General features: G+C 44.4%; 1 long non-coding RNA gene across 5 annotated transcripts; it reads right to left on the bottom strand.

The window, feature by feature from the left end:
• Positions 1-8,495: 8,495 nt before the first annotated feature.
• LOC121134170 lies at positions 8,496-18,508 on the bottom strand. 5 transcript variants are annotated; one of them, XR_005871207.1, is made up of 3 exons: positions 18,493-18,508; positions 12,558-12,653; positions 8,496-9,052 (listed from the first exon to the last, which is right to left on the bottom strand). It is a non-coding gene; the product is annotated as an uncharacterized LOC121134170 (long non-coding RNA). The 5 variants fall into 5 exon arrangements; XR_005871203.1 differs by lacking the exon at positions 18,493-18,508 and adding an exon at positions 16,493-16,624; XR_005871204.1 differs by lacking the exon at positions 18,493-18,508 and adding an exon at positions 16,493-16,622 and having other exon boundaries at positions 12,558-12,650.
• Between the last annotated feature and the right edge of the window lie 522 nt (positions 18,509-19,030).

Here is a 19,030-nt window from a genome sequence, read left to right on the forward strand (position 1 = left end):
GGTTTTTTGCTAAGCAATATGGGTTTGGGTTACACTGTTTGGACACCCCCTGATACACACTCCTCTCAGGGATCATGACCCCACTGCTCCCTGGGAGCTGCATATGCACTGTGCTCCCCCTGAGCTCTCACTGCAATCCATGTGTTGTAGACCAACTCTTTTATTCTCTTCCAATTGTGGTCTTTTGCTTCACATTCCACACTTCTCTTCTCTGGCTGGTGGAAGAGTCCTCTGGTGGCCATCTTTGTGATAGTTTTAGTCTCTGTGTGCCACTAGTAGGGCCTGATTGCCACTTGTCCCCATTCTGTGGACTCCCTATGGTCAAAATTCAGTTACCTGGAGTCCACATTGATGGAGATGGCCTTCTTACTTCTAAATCTGATGAGGCAGAACTGTTGTAATCCATGGCCTTTGAGGCCATTTTTTCTACTCAGACCACCATCTTCAGTGCCTTGGAGAGAAAGGCACAGTGCTGAACAGCTCCAAACAGCCCAGTCAGAGTGCAAGCCCACAGTCACTGTGGGTCACAACAGAAATCACCCCGCAGACACACACAAAAGCAGCATTTGATTGTCATTGGCTGCCCACATCCACCTGGTCTCTTTGTATTGGGGGAGGGAGGATTGCTGAAGGGATCAGGCCAATGCAGAGCTCAAAGTAAATTCTCACAACCTGGCCAAGGATCTGATGACAATCGCCAGGCCCTTCATTATGCATTTTCTAGTCCTTCTAAACAAGGCTATGTCAGTGAATCTCTCTGTCTCTCTGTCTCTGTGTGCATGCGTGTGTGTGTGTGTGTGTGTGTGTGTGTGTGTGTGTGTGTTCTCTCACAATATCTGTATGTATGAGAGAGTGTGTAAGAGGGAATGTGTATGATATAGTACATATTTTAATGTGTGTGTGTTTGAGAGAGAAAGAGAGAGAGATTGAGATTGATAGAGAGCAAGAGAGAGAGAGAGACAGAGACAGAGAGAGAGACAGAGACACAGAGAGAGAGAGCAAGAGAAAGAGAGATTGAGACTCTTGCCAGATTTCTACCCTCCTCTCCCTGATTACCCTCTGCCTCCTGGATAGTGCCTCTGTCTCCCCGATTGACAGCAATATAAACGTGATGCACTCAGAAATTTGGGAATTCTTGGGGTCATAGATCCTTCTTTATTTTGCTTGGATTTCAGTTTATCAGTAATCATATCCCCTCTACCATGCTCTTTATGAATACCGAGGAAACCCACTCTAGGTTAAAGTTCATGTTGAGTTTGAAGGATGTGTTTCTGTTACACTCATTGAATTAGAGGACAAGGATTAGATGTCAAGGTGGCCGGAGTGAGTGCTTTAGTGTATATTGGGGAGTCCTCCACGTTTCCATATTCCTATTTTTTTCTCAAGCTTCTTAACTCTTTGGGACTGGAGTATCATGCACTCCTTTAATTATGACAAATATCCATAACCCATATAATGACAAAAAAAGGACACATGCTTCTCTCTTGGGCCAATGATGACATATTTAGGGCATCCTGGAATGAACTCTTTCTTTGGGTTAACTCTTAAGCTTTACCACTTGTTGTCCAGTCTCTGTGTAACTGGAGAGTGCAGACCTTGTCTCAAGGCCTAGATAGAGTACTGTGTAAGGTTGGATCATCTCAACAGATGTCCTGGAAATGGTTTTTTCAGCAGTGTCCCTGAGGCTGGACCATCTCTGCAAATTGATCAGTGACTGTGATCCAAGGACAATCTTTAGTTGGAGTTGTTCAGCTTAAGGGCATTGTCATAGTACTGGTGAAATTATAATTGTGGGGCTCCTACATTTTTTGTTTGGTTTTCAATACGGGTTTTTCTCTGTGGAAACAGTCCTGGCTGCCCTGAAATTCACTTTGTAGACCAGGCTGCTTTTCCCTACCAAGTGCTGGGATTAAAGGTGTGTGTGTGTGTGTGTGTGTGTGTGTGTGTGTGTGTGTGTGTGTGTGTGTGTGTGCTCCACCCAGCTTGAATTCAATCATCCTTTTGGAAACTACAGAGAGCACATTAGGTCAGGTTTCTTGTTTTCGTGGTGATGTTTTCTGGGTAGTTCTTCCTTCTCCTTTGGATGCTCATATATTCATGGTCTAAAATTCCCCAAGATGGTTGCTTTTATTTTCTAGGAAGACAACAAAAAACCAAAAGCAAAAATCATTCCCAACACTAACATATGGGGAGATCCCAATTCAAATCCTTATCAAATTTTTCCAGAGCGGACGAGCTTCGATTGACCTTTGAAGCATGCGTGTTTATTTAAAAAAGGAAAAAAATTGGTCTCTGACTCCTCCAAATTATCCTGTTTTGCTTATAAATCTCTTCTCTCCTCAAGAGCAATAGGGATTACTCCATAGGCATAAATTTATTTTACTCTTCTCGAAAGGTATTCTTCCAGGGGGCAGGAAAGCAAAGAGCCGGTTTTGGAATGGCTGGTTTCCATATATTCTCCAAAGCCTTTCTTTCAGTGGCAATAAAAAGGAACTTGAAAATGTGTTCTTTTTTCTATCAGGTGGTTCCTCTGACACCGCATAGAGAATGTTGATGCTTTCTAGCAAGTATGCATTGGTTTAGAGAAGGAGAGAGCCACACTATAAGGCCAGTTTTACTCTTTAATTGAACAGGGATTATGGAAGAATAATTGGAATTATATGCCCTTAGAGAAAAGAAGAAACAAAAATTACAGAAGATTTATGGAACGTTTAAGCTATCAGAAGTATGATATACCAATAGACTAATTTATGTGTTTGTCTGGGAGTATATTTCTGCATTATTAACTCACTTTTTAAGACAACTTGTCCGGAGGTTTCTGGACACCTTAAATGCATTCAACTATTTTCATGAAAAGACAAATATAAACCCCTCCACAATCCTAAACTTTTGGGTAGGTTCTCACTTGGTAAGTTACATCTCATCAAAGATTTAATAAATCATAAATATCACTGCAATACTGTCTAAATGGAAACATAAATAGATTACATGACAAGTATTAGATCAAAAAGTGGCAAGAAAGAATGCTTTGGTATATATGGGTGAGACCTGGAAATTTCCGCCAACCCTATGTTTTCCAAAGATTTCATTGATCCTGTGGAAGTTTAACATCATGTGATATGTTCCTGCTCGTCCGGGGAACCCCGATATCATAGCCTCATATGAATATGTCCAAACACCAAAGAAAACAAGTGAAAGTAAACAATCCAGGAAATACAAGAAAACAGAAACATAAAAAATACCCCACAAAATATTATCGACAACACATAGAACAAGGAGTAGAAGCCATCCATGGCTGTCACCTTCCTCTTGTCGCCTCTAAAGACATGTGTATGTGAAACAAAACCAGCCAAGGGCACTTTCTGTGTTGGCCATCTCCACCCAGTCACCATTCCCGATGTTTAAGCTCTACCAGTAAATGGTCTGAGCAATGACCAATAAATTAACTGTTGTTTTTTTTTTTTTATAAAGTGTAGTCATGACTCAGATGGATTCAAATCTAGCATTTAAATTCTTTTTTTGTATTTTAAAGTTTAAAATTAGAAGGAAAGTCGCTTCACAAGTCAGTTCTTGGTCCCTCTTCCTTTCCTTCCCTTCATCCAATGCCCTGTCCCCAAGCCCCATTAGCCCCTCATTTCCCCAGAGATGGTAAGGCCCTCCATGTTGGTTTCCATTGTCTGTCATTTCATCCAGGGCAGGGCCTAGACCCTCCCCCAAGAGTTAAGGGTGAGAGTTTATCTCACATTGTTGGATGGGTGTCCAAAATATGTGTGTATACTCTGGATGAGTACTGATCTACTGCCCAAGGCTCAATAGATTACCTAGTCCTCCTCACTGACACCCACATTCAGGGGGTCTTGATCAGTCCGGACTGGATTCCAAGGCTAATGCCGGGTATTCAAAAGTTAACCTTTGTCAGGTCAGCTGTTTCTGGGGGTTACACCAGCCCAGTCTTCATCCCTTTGGTCATCATTCCTCCCTCCCTGTTACTGGCTTTCTTGTGTTCACCTCAGTGCTTAGCCATGGGAGTGTGCCTGTTCTTCCATAAGCCACTGAATCAAGTTTCTGTTTCCCAGACTCTCTGGCCATGGGATTGTAGGCTGGCACTCCCCAGATCTATGTCTAAAATCCATATATGAGAGAGTACATGCCATGCTTCTTTTTGTGACTGTGTTACCTAACTCAGGATGGTTTCTTCTCCTGTCATCCATTTGCCTGCAAATCTCAGGATTCCATTGTTTTTTTCTGCTTAATAGTACTCCATTGTGTAAATATACCACATTTTCCCTATCCACTCTTCAGTTGAGGAGCATCTAGGTTGCTTCCAAGTTCTGCCTATTAAAAATAATGCTGCTATGAACATAGTGTAACATACAGACTTGTTGTATGAATGGGCATCTTTTGGATACATGCCTAAGAATGGAGTTGCTGGGTTCTTGTGGTAGGTTTATTCCCATTTTTCTGAGGAATCTCCATACTGATTTCCAAAGTGGCTGAACAAGTTGGCACTCCCACCAGCAATTGAGGAGTGTTCCCCTTTCACCACATCATCTCCCGCAGAAATTGTCATTGTTTTGGATTTTAGCCATTCTTACTGGGGTGATATGGTATCTCAGAGTTATTTTGATTTGCATTTCCCAAATGGCTAAGGATGTTGAGCCCTTTCTCAAGTGCCTCTCAGCCATTTTAGACTCCTCTATCAAAAATTCTCTATTTAGTTATGCAGCCCACTTTGTCATTGCATTCTTTGTTGTTTTGGAGACTTGCTTCTTGAGTTCTTTTTAAATTTTGGAAGTCAACATTCTGTCAGATGTAGGATTAGTAAATATTTTTTCCCATTCTGTGGGCTGCCTTTTTGACTTGCTGTGTCCTTTGCCTTACAGAAGCTTCTCAGTTTCAGGTATTGCTGGTTTTGTAGTGGAATTGGCCCTTTAAACTTCTGCCCATCGTGCCTAGCTTCACAGAACCACTACAAAATTACGTAGGTGCCAAACCAGTCTGGAAGAAGGAGTTTCCCACTCTGGATCAGGGATTAGAGGTATGTCCTCACGCCTTAAATTCAGGTTTCCTCCCAATCCCTTTATAAATTTAGATGATTTCCTGGACTGTGTGAGCAGCCACGGAAGCATCTTCTCAGTCTGGTTGGAGCCAGCCTCCTGAAAGCAGCCTGGTGACTGGTGTGTGTGTCTCCACATCGCACAGCTTACACAATCACCTGGATAGAACCAGGTTAGACGGCTAGGGCTCCTTATCAGAAGATTGACTGATGCTCAGCCATGAGTTAGAAGACAAACAACCATTTTCGGGGCCATGGAGCCTTTCCATCTCAGACAGCCCAGAGAAAGCCAAGAGGGCCCATGGCTCAGAAGGTTCTCCCAGTGGGAAGTAGTTGAAGCTCCTCTTTGGTGGGACTGGTCCTGTGTCCCAGAGAAGGCTCGCTATGACCTCCTTTGAACCTCTCAAGGATGCTCGCCTCTTCCAAGTTCAAAGAAACAGCCTTTTGGTGATTAAGCCATTTAAGAAGTAGGGTGTGTATGGGAGTTAGTTTATTGGGTTGGGTGGGTGAGTACCTCTTCTTTGTGTCCCCTCAGGAGAGGGAGCATCGAGGGGCATTAGCACCCTGATGGGGACTGAGGCTGGACGGGTCCCTGATCCCTTTATGACTCTGATATCTCCCTTGGCACTCATAGGTGAAATGCAGAGACTGTGGGGCCTTTGGCCATACCTGGTGGAGCATGAGGTGCCCGATCAAGTGTGCCTCTTGGTTCCTATTCCCAAAGCCTCTGGAAGGCAGAAAGCAGAAAGAGAACCAGGATCCTAGCAGGTCCCAGACACAGGGGACCATGTGCCCTACTGAGAGAGACAACAGACCGAGCCACGGCTGAGGACGGAGGTGAGTGATGGGCAAGCACAAGGCCCCGGGGGCTGGAAGGAGAGAAGGTTCCAGGTGTAGCATATCTCCTCTCTGACTACATACACACCAAAAGGGTCCAGAGATCTTCACAACTGCCTCCCCTTTGGACACCAAGCTGACTTGTTCCGACACCATTGTCTGTCCCACAGGTGTGAGGAGCAATAGAAGAGAGCTCCCTTGCAGAAATTCCCCATCGAGAGCCCAAGGAGGGATCAACACATTCACTTGACTGTGAGTACAAGGCGTGTCTCTATCCCCGAAAGTCTGTTTCCCTGTGCCCTACAACCTTGTTCCTTTTTTTGCCATGTTGTCTCCCTGTTCACTTGTTTTCACTTTGCCTGCCGACTCTCACAAACATCCCTGTTGCAGCAAGGCTTTATTTGGTCCCTCCCAGGGTAGGCTGACTTGAGTGTGACGAGTGACTTCTGCTGGCGCTCTCAGGGTAGACCTGCTGTCCTGGAGGAAGGGCACACTCTCCCTCACTTGTACTTGAGCATGACCTTGGATCAGGGCCCCCTTCTCTGTGAGCTGACTACAAGGATGGCCAGTCTGCCTTGTTTTCTGGAGACCTACCTGTCTGCCCAAAGATTTTTGTTCTTGCCACAGAGACATTTTTTTTCTGCTGGTTCTAGAACCCAGACATTGATCGGGGAACTCTAAGTGGTACCTACATATCCCAATTTCAGCCAAGCCTGCTTAGTGGCTCCCAAAACCTTCGAGAGACACTTTCAAGGCAGGGCATCTAAACATGCCTTTTCCAGGCTTCATTCATACATCAGTTGATTTCGATTCTCCACCTGGTAATCAGCAGCTGACTGTTTCCAGGTCGCCACAGGAGACCCAGCCTTCTTCCTGTCTCTCCAGACATCACTATTTTGTTTTCTAAAAGACATGTCAGGAAACACACAGACACAGGCCCGAAACTTAGAGTCATCAGAGTGAGCCCGACCTCACTTTGCAGGGAGGCTGTAACTCTTCACCTCTCCGTGCTCAACCTGCCCATCCTGCAGGTTTTGAAGAGCTGGTGTGGGCCATGACAGCCTGGCAGATTTGACTTCCATGGGCCCCCAAGACAGACTCCACTCTGGAGTGTAGATCCTAAGAGCTCCATGTGTTCTTTGCAAAGCCTTCCCTGCCCTTCCGTGCTCACTGTGTGGTCCTGAACTCTGCCTGTGTTTGTCTTCTCCACAGCACCCAAAGAGGTCGGGGTTCATTGCGAGAAGCAGAAAAAGGGCGCTACCGGACAGAATGGAGACCACAGTGCCACCTGCCAAAAAGGCTCTCGGGAGACAGACTTGCCCTGGAAACACTCCCGCCCAAAGCCTTGCAGGTTCCTGCATGTTGCCCTCCAGGCAGGAGAAAGGGCATGCCATGGTTGTCACTGAAGATCCCAAGCCCCTGTTCAGGCAGGATGGCAGAAAGGCAGTCCCATGGGATGCACTCCACAAGCAGCTTCAGGGTACCTCTGCACATCAGCCCAGGACTGTGCCAAAAAGAAACAGACTTGGGCAAGCGTTCAGAGTCGAGTGCAAAGACCAGGGGCCCAGAACTGACCAACCAAGTCCCAAGAGTACAGCTGCTCTGGTCTCAGCCAGACCTTGTACTGAGTCCCAGGAGCCAACACCATCCCATGTTGCAGGCCAACCCCTGAGGATGATCTTTACCATGACCAAGGTGATTGCTGGACTTCCAAGTTCATAGAAGTAGCCCCAGGACATCCCACTGAGAAGCAAACACTTACTTGAATGAGCCCAGCCTCTCAAGATAAGGGAAGGGAGCCAGCTCCTAGGTCTCATGGAGTGTCTTCTATGAGGTCGTTCTGGCCTCCTCCTCCTCAGAGGACAGATATGGGGAGTGAGCCTTTACTTGCAAAGAAGATACCACCTCCCTGCTGAGACTGCCTAGATCCTTCAGGGTCTAAACCTTATGGACTTTTGGGAAGTGAAAACAATCTGTGGGTTACTGTGTTCCTCTGCAGAAGGCACTGGGTAGGTGACTGGAAACTGTCATGTTCACATCCAAAGAGCTTAAACACTGAAAACTCCTCTCCAGGCTGGACTCACATCTCCATTCATGTAGCCTCACATCTACCTGGACTCTGGATTCTGATCTCTGCTGCTGAGAAGTAATCTGAAGGAATGTCACCTGTCATGTCCCTTTTCTTTGTCATTGACTGGTAATTGATTCTTTCACTAAGCCCCATATTCATAACTATCTTCTACATGCCATACCATATATTGTTTTCTACTTCTGCCATTAAAAATTGTTCTCTAAATTATGCCTGTGTGGGTTTTTTTGCACTGTCTATGTTTTAATATCAATCCACAAACCCCAGTGGCATCTGCCTAACTCATCATTGGTGCGATGCAGACACTCTGCATATCCCCACCACAATGTCATGTTAGTCTAATGTTAAGCAAAGACATGATGGTTGCCTCAGTTCTAGGACACCACTGGCTGCTTCTTGAGCTCCCATACAAGGTTTCCTTCATGGTCAGTCTGTTTCCTGCCCCTGAACCTCATCTTAAACTTGGTTTCAGGCCCAATAATTAGAGCAGCACATTACAAACCCTACCAGAGATTCTCTACCCTGCTGTATTTGCCTTACAGCTCTTCATGTCAACACCCAGTCTAGGGCCTGGGTGCCCCTCTTTTCTGGCAACTTATAATCTTCTGACAGTCTCTCACACTGAAAGTTCAACAGCTTGGTTCTCCTTGCTGACTAGTAGGCTTCAATGATTTGTTGGTCTTGAGTTCCTTGGCTTGGTGAGGGCTATCTTTGCATAGGTTTGTGCTCCCAACCAACATCAGCTCAGGTAACTTTAGGAATTCCCTGCTGGATCCTCTTTGTATCATGATGTCAGTCCTCCCCCCTCCTAGTCGGTGCTGCACATGCTCTGTTCCTCCTTGGCTCTCAGTTGCATTCATCTCTAGATCAACTCTTGACTCATCCAATAGTTCTTTTGCTTCTTGCTCCACTCTTCTTCACTTTCTATGATCTTAATTGTTATGGTTTTAGTTTCCTTGAGTCACATATCCGAGCCTGTATGCCCATTATCCCCATTGGTGGACCCTCATGTGCTCTCAGCCTGCTGGCTGGCAATAAGCTTGATGGATGAACTGGTCCCACTTCAAAATCTGCCAAGTGTGAGAGAATATCCAAAATTAATGAAATTGGAGATTAAAGGGGGATTAACAACTTACACTGCAAAAATCCTGACAATCACATTATTCTCTAAAACCTGCTCTTCACAACTTACAAAATTGGAAAATCTGAAACAATTTTCTTGATATGTACCACGTACCAAATTTAAAGCAAGCAATTTCAAATATAGGAATATGTACCCTGACAGGATATAACACAAACACTTAAGTTTTCCTGAGTTTGAAATAGTAATTTCCTTTGCCAATCAGAATGCCCAATGAAAACATTAAGTTCACTTAGCAGCATGAAAGGAAGTGCAGACAAATATAAACAACTATGAGAGTTTAAAGAGCCAATACCAACACTCCGCAATTGTTCCAAACTATAGAACCAGAAGGAACACTTCCAAAATGTTATGAGACCACAGACACCCTAATACCCAAACCACATAAAGATGCAATAAAGATATTATACACAATTCTCCCTCATGATCATTGATCAAGAAAAGCAAAAAAATTAGTTAAATACTGGCACACCTCATACAAGAACACAAAAAAAGAATGTGAAAACCCTACATCTAACATAGGGCTGATCTCCAAAATAAACAAGCTAGACATAAAGGTACCAAATAATCCAATTAATAATGTTGTGCAGAACTAAACAGAATTCTCAACAGAATAACTTAAATGGCTGAGAGTCACTTAACTGATCAACATCTTTAGCTATCAAATCAAAATGACTGAGATATCTTATAAATATCAGAATTTCTAAGATCAAAATTGCTAAGGATAGCCTACTTTGGAGAGAAGGTGGAGTAAGGGGAGCACTCCTTCACTGCTGGTGGAGTGCAAACTTGAACATCCACTTTGGAAATGAATATGCCTGTTTCTCAGAAAAGTAAGAATCCATTTATCTCAAGACCCAGTGATATCACTTTTGGCCATATAGCCAAAGGATGACCAGCCATACCATAAGGACACTTGCTCAACCATGTTCATAGCAGCATTAATTGTAATAGCCAGAAACTGGAAACATAATGGATAAAGTTGTGGGGCATTTACACAATAGAGTATTACTCAGTGGTAAAAAAATGACATTATGAAATTGCAGGCAAATGGGATACTTTTCCTAGTTCCATCTGAGTGAGATAAGCCAGACCCAGAAACAAACACAGTATGCACTCATTCATGAGTGGACATTGGATATAAAGCAAAGGATAACCAGGTTACAATCCACAGGCCCAGAGAAGCTAGGTAACAACGAGGACCCTAAAAGGGATGCGTGGGTTTCCCAGGGAAGGGGAAATAGATGAGATTTCCTGGGTATACTGGGAGTGGGACTGGAGTTTGGATAGGGGAGGGGATGGAACGAGGGGAACATGAGGAATGGATTGGTCAACTTCAGGGTGGAATGGAGGGAGAGAGCAAAGAAAGAAATATCTTAACAGAGGGGACAATTTTTGGGTTATAAACCTGGTGCAAGGGAACATCCCAGGAACCTGTAAGGATGACTCCAGCTAAGACTCTTAATAGTGGAGAGGGTATCAGAACTGGCCTTCCCCTGGAATCATATTGATCACTATCCTAATTGTCAACAGAGAGCCTTCATCCAGTAACTGATGGAAGCAGATGCAGAGATCTACAGGAAAGCACTGGGCTGAGCTCTGGAGGTCAGTTGACAAGACAGGAGGGATTGTACAAGCAAGGGGGTTTAAGATCACAATAATGAAATCACAGAGACCTTTGACCTGAGCTAATGCGAGCTCAAGAATTCTATATACTAGCAGCTAAGGAGGTACATGGGAGTGACCTAGGCCCTCTGCAGGGGGATGACAGTTGTGTAGCTTGGTCTGTAGAGTCCCTAGCAGTGGGATCAGTACCTGTCCCTGATACAAGAGATGGAGTTTGGAACATACTCCTTAAGCAGGGAAGCCTTGGTCAGCTTTGATGTGGAATGGGGACCTTGGTCCTGCCTCAACATGATAGGACCTGCTTTGTTGATTCCCATGGGAGGCTTGCCCCTTTTTGAACAGACGAATGGATAAGGTGGCATAGAAGGGAGCTGGGGGAAGGAAGGGGAAGAGAGGTGGGAGGGGAAACTGATATGTAAAATAGAAAGGTTTAAGAATTAAAATAAAAATTCTGCCAAATGAGAACTACCATACACCCCACAGTTGAGGCCAGGCTGTCTGCTCAGACCACTGTCTTCAGCACCTTGGAGGGAAAGGCACTACAATGCTCAGCAGCTCCAACCAGCCCAGGAAGCATCCAAGCTCAAGGTCAGTTTTGGCCACAAGAGAACTCATCCCAGAAACTGACACAAAAGTAGCATTTTCTTGGTGCTATCTAGACATTCATGTTATTTCTTTCTAGGCAGGAGGATTTATGGTGGAATTGTGCATGACAGGCTTTGCTAGCAAGCAAATACAAGAAAGCCCTGACCGAGGACCTGAGACTCTACTGCATGAACACTGGTCTCCTCATCATTCTCTTATTTTAAACTGAAGTATTTAGTCTTCATGGTTTACTGCTTTCCTTCACCGCTTCCAAACTCCATGCTGTTGCCCCATATTTTCCAATTCATGTCCTCGTTGTTTACTAAGAATCTCATTCTTTTCTCATTATTTCAGTACCTCACATATCCAAAATATATGTTTTCCAATGGGATAATTCTAGTTATTTGCTATATCTCACATTTACCCCAGGAAATTAACCACCATCATTTCAAAAGAAATAGCCTCTTTATCTCATTCTCCATCACTGTCTCTGTCTCTCCCTGTGTCCACCCCTCCACTCCCATGTCTAAGACTGCCCTATAGACGGTTATTTTGTGTCCTTGACTGATAGCACTATAAAAACATGACTATCAGTGATTATAAAATTACTTTAGGGTATAGTTCCTTTATTAATGTGCTTGGTGGGTGAGTTGGTCAAATGCTAGCTCCTCTCATTGGTAAATTCTGAGGAAACAGACAATTTGAAGGTCACTGGCATTGATGAATATCTCAACAGCCAAAAATAATTGGATTAGATAACAAGCATTAGATGGAATGGCAGGGCAAAGTTAATGTTTTGGTGTGTGTGGGCAACTCCTGCAGGCTTCTACCTCCTATCCACACACAGAAGGTGTGGTGGAAGGAAAGGTTCTGACCTTTCTCCTGTGGCCTCTTAAGTAAATATCTGTCTGAAACAGCACCCAAAGCATTTTTTGTGCTGGCTATCTACTCTTTTCTCAATTCACTCAAAGTATTTCCCTACAGATGGTCTAAGTACTGATATATAACTGCTGCTGGATTGTAATTGAATTTTCCCTTGGAAAAAATCTGTTGGGACTCTGTAGCTTCACTTAACTAGTAATGGAGACATGTAGAGCTGTGACCCAGATTAGAGGTGTGCCTTAACCTCAATTCTGGCAGCACTTGTCCTCATGTCCTCAGAATCTGGTCTTTTCCTCAATCTGATAATTGGGTTAGATGATATCAAGGACCTTGTAAGCTACCTGTGAAGCAACTTTTCAGTTCCATTGAGCCAGCATCCTGGAAACCAACTCCTGCCTGGCGTGTATATGTCCAGATTTCACAACTCAGTGAATCTGCTGGATAGAACAGAGAGAGACAGTTTATTCTGAGGTTGGAGTCCTTATCAGATACTTCTTAAGGTGGCTGGTTATAAACACAGGAGTGCTTTGTAATGTTTGTGGATTCCCTGAGATTATGATGTGATAGGAGTAGTATTTCACTTAAGCATTTTGCTGAACAGAGTTTGATGACATTAATCATTCTTAAAGTGGAATACTCCCAGAATGCACCAGCTTCAAGTCTCTAAGGCCCATTTGACTCTTCTGTGGTGGTGGAAACACAAAAGGGAATTAATGTGTGATAGCCATTAGCATTCTTGTCATGTCATGGAATTTCACACCACAATATCCAATTTTCCTCTGAACCTGCTAATTGGATTAGATGACATTATGTATTACTTGATCTTAACTGGAACAGCTTGGGAAGACACTTCTAAGTCCTGTTTAAGCCAGCCTCCTGAAAGCAGCCTCCTGCTCCAAATATCACAGCTCAGGATGTCTGCTGGCTAGACCAGGTGGAGAAAGTTAGCTCTCAGATGGGAGTCCTTGTCAGGATTTTCTTGAGTTGGGAGAAACATAGTGTCACCCATTATAAAAGTAGAAGGCTGCTCCTTCCTCTCCCACCTCTTCTCATTCCCTTCTCTCCCCCTCCCATGTCTCCCTTCTATTCTCCTCTTCATCCCTCCTCTCCATCCCCCGAGTCTGTGTCCACCCTGCCCTCCTTGCTCTGTTCTTTTGCCCTTCCCCTACCTTTTCCTCCCTCTCCCTAAACCATTCATGCTACCACCATCTGGGCAGCCATCTCTATCTTGCTCTCCCCACACACACTAGCTCCGGTAGAGAAGAAGCTCAAGTGTCTTAGGGTTTCTGTTGCTTCGATAAAATGTCATCACCTAATAGCACGTTCAGGAGGAAAGGGTTTTTTCAGCTTGCACTTCTGTATTGCTGTTCACCACTGAAGAAGTCAGTACAGGAACTCAAACAGAGCAGGATCCTGAAGGCAGGATCTGATGCAGAGGCCATGGAGGGTTATGGGTTACTGACATCATTTCACTGGATTGCTCAACCTGCTTTCTTATAGATTCCAGGGTCATCAGCCCAAGTCTCATACCACTCACCGTGGGCTTATTGATCAGTAATTGAGACAATGTCCTACAGCTGGACCTCATTAGTTCGTTACCTTAGGGCTTCATCATCTTCTGACTCTAGCTTATTTCAAATTGACACATGAAACCAGCCACTACAACAGAAGTCTTGTCAACTTGACACACAAACACATCATTGTTAAACCACAAGATATTCTTATTCATTCCCCAGATCGCACAATTAAAACAAACTTTAAGTGTTCCATATTCTTACAAATTCAAACACATTAAAATTTCAGTCCAATTAAAATAGCCAGTTTCTTTTAAAATCTAAAGTGTCTCAAATGTGGGCGCCAATAAAAATTATTTCCAAATGAGGCAAATTCATACAACAAGGGCATCTGCTCCACTATGTTCATAGCAGCATTATTTGTAATAGCCAGAACCTGGAAGCAACCTAGATGCCCCTCACCTGAAGAGTGGGTAGAGAAAATGTGGTACATTTACACAATGGAGTATTACTCAGCAGAAAAAAACAATGGAATCTTGAAATTCGCAGGTAAATGGATAGCACTGGAAGAAACCACCCTGAGTGAGGTAACCCAGTCGCAAAAAGACAAACATGGTATGTACTCACTCATATATGGATTTTAGACATGGATCAGGATAGTGCCAGTCTGCACTTCCACTTATAGAGTGTCTGGGAAACAGGAAAGAACCTAAAAGATATGCATATATGCATAGTACCCAAGAGAAGAGGATTGAGACAAGATCCTCTGAATGGATGGCGAACACGGCAAGGGGTGGGGGGTGGGAGCTGGGTCAGAAGAGAGGGGCAGAAGAGAAAGAGTAGGTCATGGAGGAACAGAAAGTTGTGTGGGTGGGAGTAGAATAGGGGAAGGGGGAGTCATAGGTTAGAAGACAGATCAGGCAGCAGAGTGACCTCGAGTGATCTAAAGGGATAACACCAATTGGCAAGATAAGCAATAGTGGAGAGACCCCCTCGAATGCCCATTCCTGATAATGAACTTGATGTCTATAACCATCCGGGAGCCTTCATCCAGTGATTAATGGAAGCAGAGGCAAACACCCACAGTTAAACACTGAACTGAACCCAAGGAACCCAGTGACAGAGAGGAGTGATGAGCAAATAGGCAAAGAATTGGCTGGCAAAACCAGCAGAGACAGTTGATCTGAACAGGGGAGAGCTCTTGGACCCCAGACTGAAAGCAGGGAGGCCAGCATGTGACTGATCTTGACTCCCCAAATGTGAGTGTCAGCGAGAAGGCCTGGGCAACCTATGGGGCCCTGAGCTGTGAATCAGTATCTATCCCTGGAATACAGTCATTGTGTGCCCATAGCACAAAGAGGGATGCTCTCTCACCCTGGACTATAAGGGGGAGTGCCTGGACCCTACCCAGAGTGAAATGACAGATTCTAGGTACCCCCTATGTGGAAGGATTTGGCAGTAGGGTGGGAGGCTTGGGGGAAAGGGGAGTATGGGAGGAGAGGGGGGGAGAGGGAACTGGGATTGACATGTAAAACAAGCTATTTAAAATTAAAATAAAAAATGATAAAAGAAAAAAATTTCAGGAGGGAAAAATCCGGCACTGTCACAATCAAATCAAAGCAGAATAAATTCCAAATGTCTAATGTCTGGGATCTACTCACAATCTTCTAGAATCCTTCAAAGAAGTGGGTCATTTCTCAGGTTCTGCCCTCTGCAGCAAACATAACTTGTATTCTAGGCTCAAGATGGCTCCACTCCATTCCTCTGCTGCTGTTGGTGGTGGTCATTCCATGTTCTACTGGCATCTACAAAATGTTGCAGCTGGCCAGAACTTTTACCAATAGCCTCTCATAGGCTCTCTTCATGGTGCCAAGCCTCAGTGTATTTGTGTGACCCCTTCAGTCCCAGGCCTTCAACTACCACTGAGGTTGTACCTTCACCAATGGCCTCTCCTACCTTCTCACAGTGCCAACTCTCAGCTGCTCTCCATGCCTTCAAAACACAGTACTACCTAGGTGACTCTTATTCATAGTAAAGGTCTGGCTGCCAGCATATGGTACAACCTCGGCTGACTCTGGAACACAGATTTTCAATGCTCTCGAGACACACTTCCCAGAAGATTTCACTTGAGTGACTCTTATTTCTGACTTTTTGAGACAGGAGTTCCTTGTGTGGCTCTGCAGCCTATCTTGGAACTAGCTCTTGTAGACCAGGCTGGTCTTGAACTCACAGATATCCACCTGTATCTGCCTCCCAAGTACTGACATTAAAGGAGTGTGCCACCACTACCCAGCCCTCTGGTCTCTTCTTAATCACCACTAATTTCTTAGCTCGAGCTGAGCAGCTTCAAGTACACCAGCAAAGCAAAGTTTCAATTTAGTAGTTCTGGTGCCTTGTTAATCACAACCGATTCTTGGGCCCCACTGAACCAGAATCACACAATCTTAATTCAAAATAGCAAATGACTCTGATAGAGACTTTAAGATGTCTTCTGAAACCTCACCAGCCAGTCCTCCATCTGCTCTCAACATTCTTACTTCCCAAGCTCATAAAGAACATGCCACTGAGCTCTTAACAGTAATGACTCTTTCAGCCCAAAGTTCCAAAATCCTTCCACAATCCTCCCCAAGACATGGTCAGGCCTGTCACAGCAACAGCCTGGTATACTAGTACCAAATTGTCTTACTTAGGGTTTCGAAAGCTGAGCTAAAACACCATGACCAAAAATGAAAGTTGGGATGGAAGAGGCTTATTCAACTTACGCTTCTATATTAGCGTTCACCATTGAAGGAAGCCAGGAAAGGAACACAAACTGGGCAGGGAACTGGAGACAGGAGCTGATGCAGAGGCCATGAAGAGGTGCTGTTACTGGCTTGTTTCCCTGGCTTTTTCAGCCTGCTTTCTTATAGAAGGCCAGGACTGCCATGCTTTGGATCCTCCCCACATAGATCGCTAAATGAGACAATGCCTTACAGCTGGACTCAGGGAAGAATTTCCTCAGCTGAGACTCCTTCTCCACTGATGACTCTAACTTTCATCAAGCTGATACACCAAACACCTGATACAGTCAATATGGGCCACAAGAGATCTTGCTTCTGAAACAAACCAAAGTAGCATTTTCTTAGTGTTTTCATATTTTCATTTTGGAGACAGGGCAGGAGGATTACTGAAGGAAATCAGGACAGTTTACAAAACAAAGTAAATTCCAGAGAACCCTAGCCTAGGATTTAGCCCCACTATGTGATAAACACTAACCATTATAGAATTTTTTTATTAAAAACTCATGATTATAATTTTAACCATTTTGTGAAATTTACACTATTACTAGACCTCCTTGTCCCTCTTTATTATTATTATTTTCATTTTTGAGACAAGGTTTATCTATGTGTAGTACCGGCTGTCTTGGAACAAGCTCTTTAGATCAGGTTGGCCTCTAACTCACAGAGAACTATCTGCCCTGCCTACCTGAAGCTGGAATTAAAATCATAGGCCCCCAACACCTGTTCAATTTTCAGTCTTTCTTAGGGAGTAAAACAAAACAAAACAAAACAAAACAAAACAAAACAAGAAACCATGCAAAGGAAAGTGCCAAGTGTTGACAGAGATGGTGTGCTGGAGATATGGATTTCTCACTAGTTGGATGGCATAAAAGCCCCTCTGCACCAGTATACTGGCTTGTAGGCAGGTCCCAGAGGCCACTTTAAGTTATGGGTTGGCACCTTAAACCCTTCACTGAGGCTCTAAGATACATTCCCCTGCCTGAGATCTCCTCACCTGAGATGGCCAGGAGCTCCTGAGGCCAGGGACTACTTAGTCACGGCCCATATGCCCACCCTCAGGGTCCTGCATACTGAGGTCCACTACAGGTCAAGATTCAGCTGCTTACCTGACTGGGGGAGGGTATCTCTATGAAATACTGCAGTGAGGAAGAAGGGTCAAAAGAAAATGTTGACTTGGAGTAATCTAATCAAACACACACTTTCATCTGCAGCCCAAGGAAAGGTCAGTGATTATCCTGGCCTTACAGTCATGGGGGAGACATTAGCATTTTCTGTTTTACTTCACAGACATTGTGTATCTTGTCGTTGATTATACCTTCTTTTGATTTAGAAAATTGAAATCTCAAACCCAGTGAATACGGCAAAAAAAAAAGAGCAGGATTGCCCTAGGCCTGACTAAACAACTCCCAGCTGTGTGATATATTCTTGCCTCACCAAGTCCCAAAAGCCTCACTCCCCTGCACTCACTAGGAATGCCTCACTTCCAGTGTGAAGTGTACCCCAAATGACTAGCACCCCTACTAATCTACTGGCTACGCCTCACCTGGTCAGTAAATCTCTGGGTTTGACGTCCCTGTGAGTCTGTACATAATTCAAACAAGTCCACTATACACTATTGTTGCTACAAAGCATGAACTTCATAGCCTTGCCGGTTCCCCGTAGTCTACTGAGTTGGCTGTGTTCTTCTGCCCTGTGCTATCAAGATACTTGATTGCTTGGTCTAACCTGTCTGGTGTGGGGATCTGGGGTTATCTCACACTGTGTAAGACAGGGAACTCTTTCTCAACAGTGGGGTTACTCGGGAGTGATCAGGATAGAGGGCTGCTGACAGTTAGGACAGCCTGCAGGGCTCCCTTTCCAAGTTCTTGCTGTGTCACTAAAGGCTTTGACCTGCTTGACACCCAGGAATCCATGGATACCCACCACAAGGTATGTTAACTTGAACCATTAAGTCCCAGGCTTCCTGGGGATCCTGTACTTACCCTTACCAAGAGTTGGGTTCCATCCCGGAAATGAGAATGTTCAATAACACAGAGTAGCAGCACAGGTGTGGTCTCTGTCTCCCTCTCTCTAACTCACACACACACACACACACACTCAGAGAGAGACACACAGACAGAGAGAGACAAACACATAAAGATGGAGAGAGTGACTTATGTCATGATAGGCAATAATCGGCCACTGTTAATCATTGTCAAGGGGTGCCACAGTTTCAGGAATCCATTGACTACTTCTTGAGCTCCCATACAAAGTTCCCCCCATGGTCAGGCATTTTCCTACCCCTATACCTCTACTGAAACATGGTATGGGATCCACCTTTGAGAACAGCACATTACAAAACCTGTCAGAGATACTCTACCCTGACTTTTGACTTAGGGATCTTCCTGGCAACACCCACCCTAGTGCCTGAGTCTTTTAAATATTTTACCAAGAAGTTCTTCCTGGATAGAATTATTGCCATCATTAGGTCACCATTAGGACAATGAATATCCTAGCGATGTCCCCATCTTGACTCCTAAT

This window comes from Mesocricetus auratus, unplaced genomic scaffold, assembly GCF_017639785.1.
Source record: "Mesocricetus auratus isolate SY011 unplaced genomic scaffold, BCM_Maur_2.0 Super-Scaffold_100026, whole genome shotgun sequence".
Taxonomy (NCBI): domain Eukaryota; kingdom Metazoa; phylum Chordata; class Mammalia; order Rodentia; family Cricetidae; genus Mesocricetus; species Mesocricetus auratus.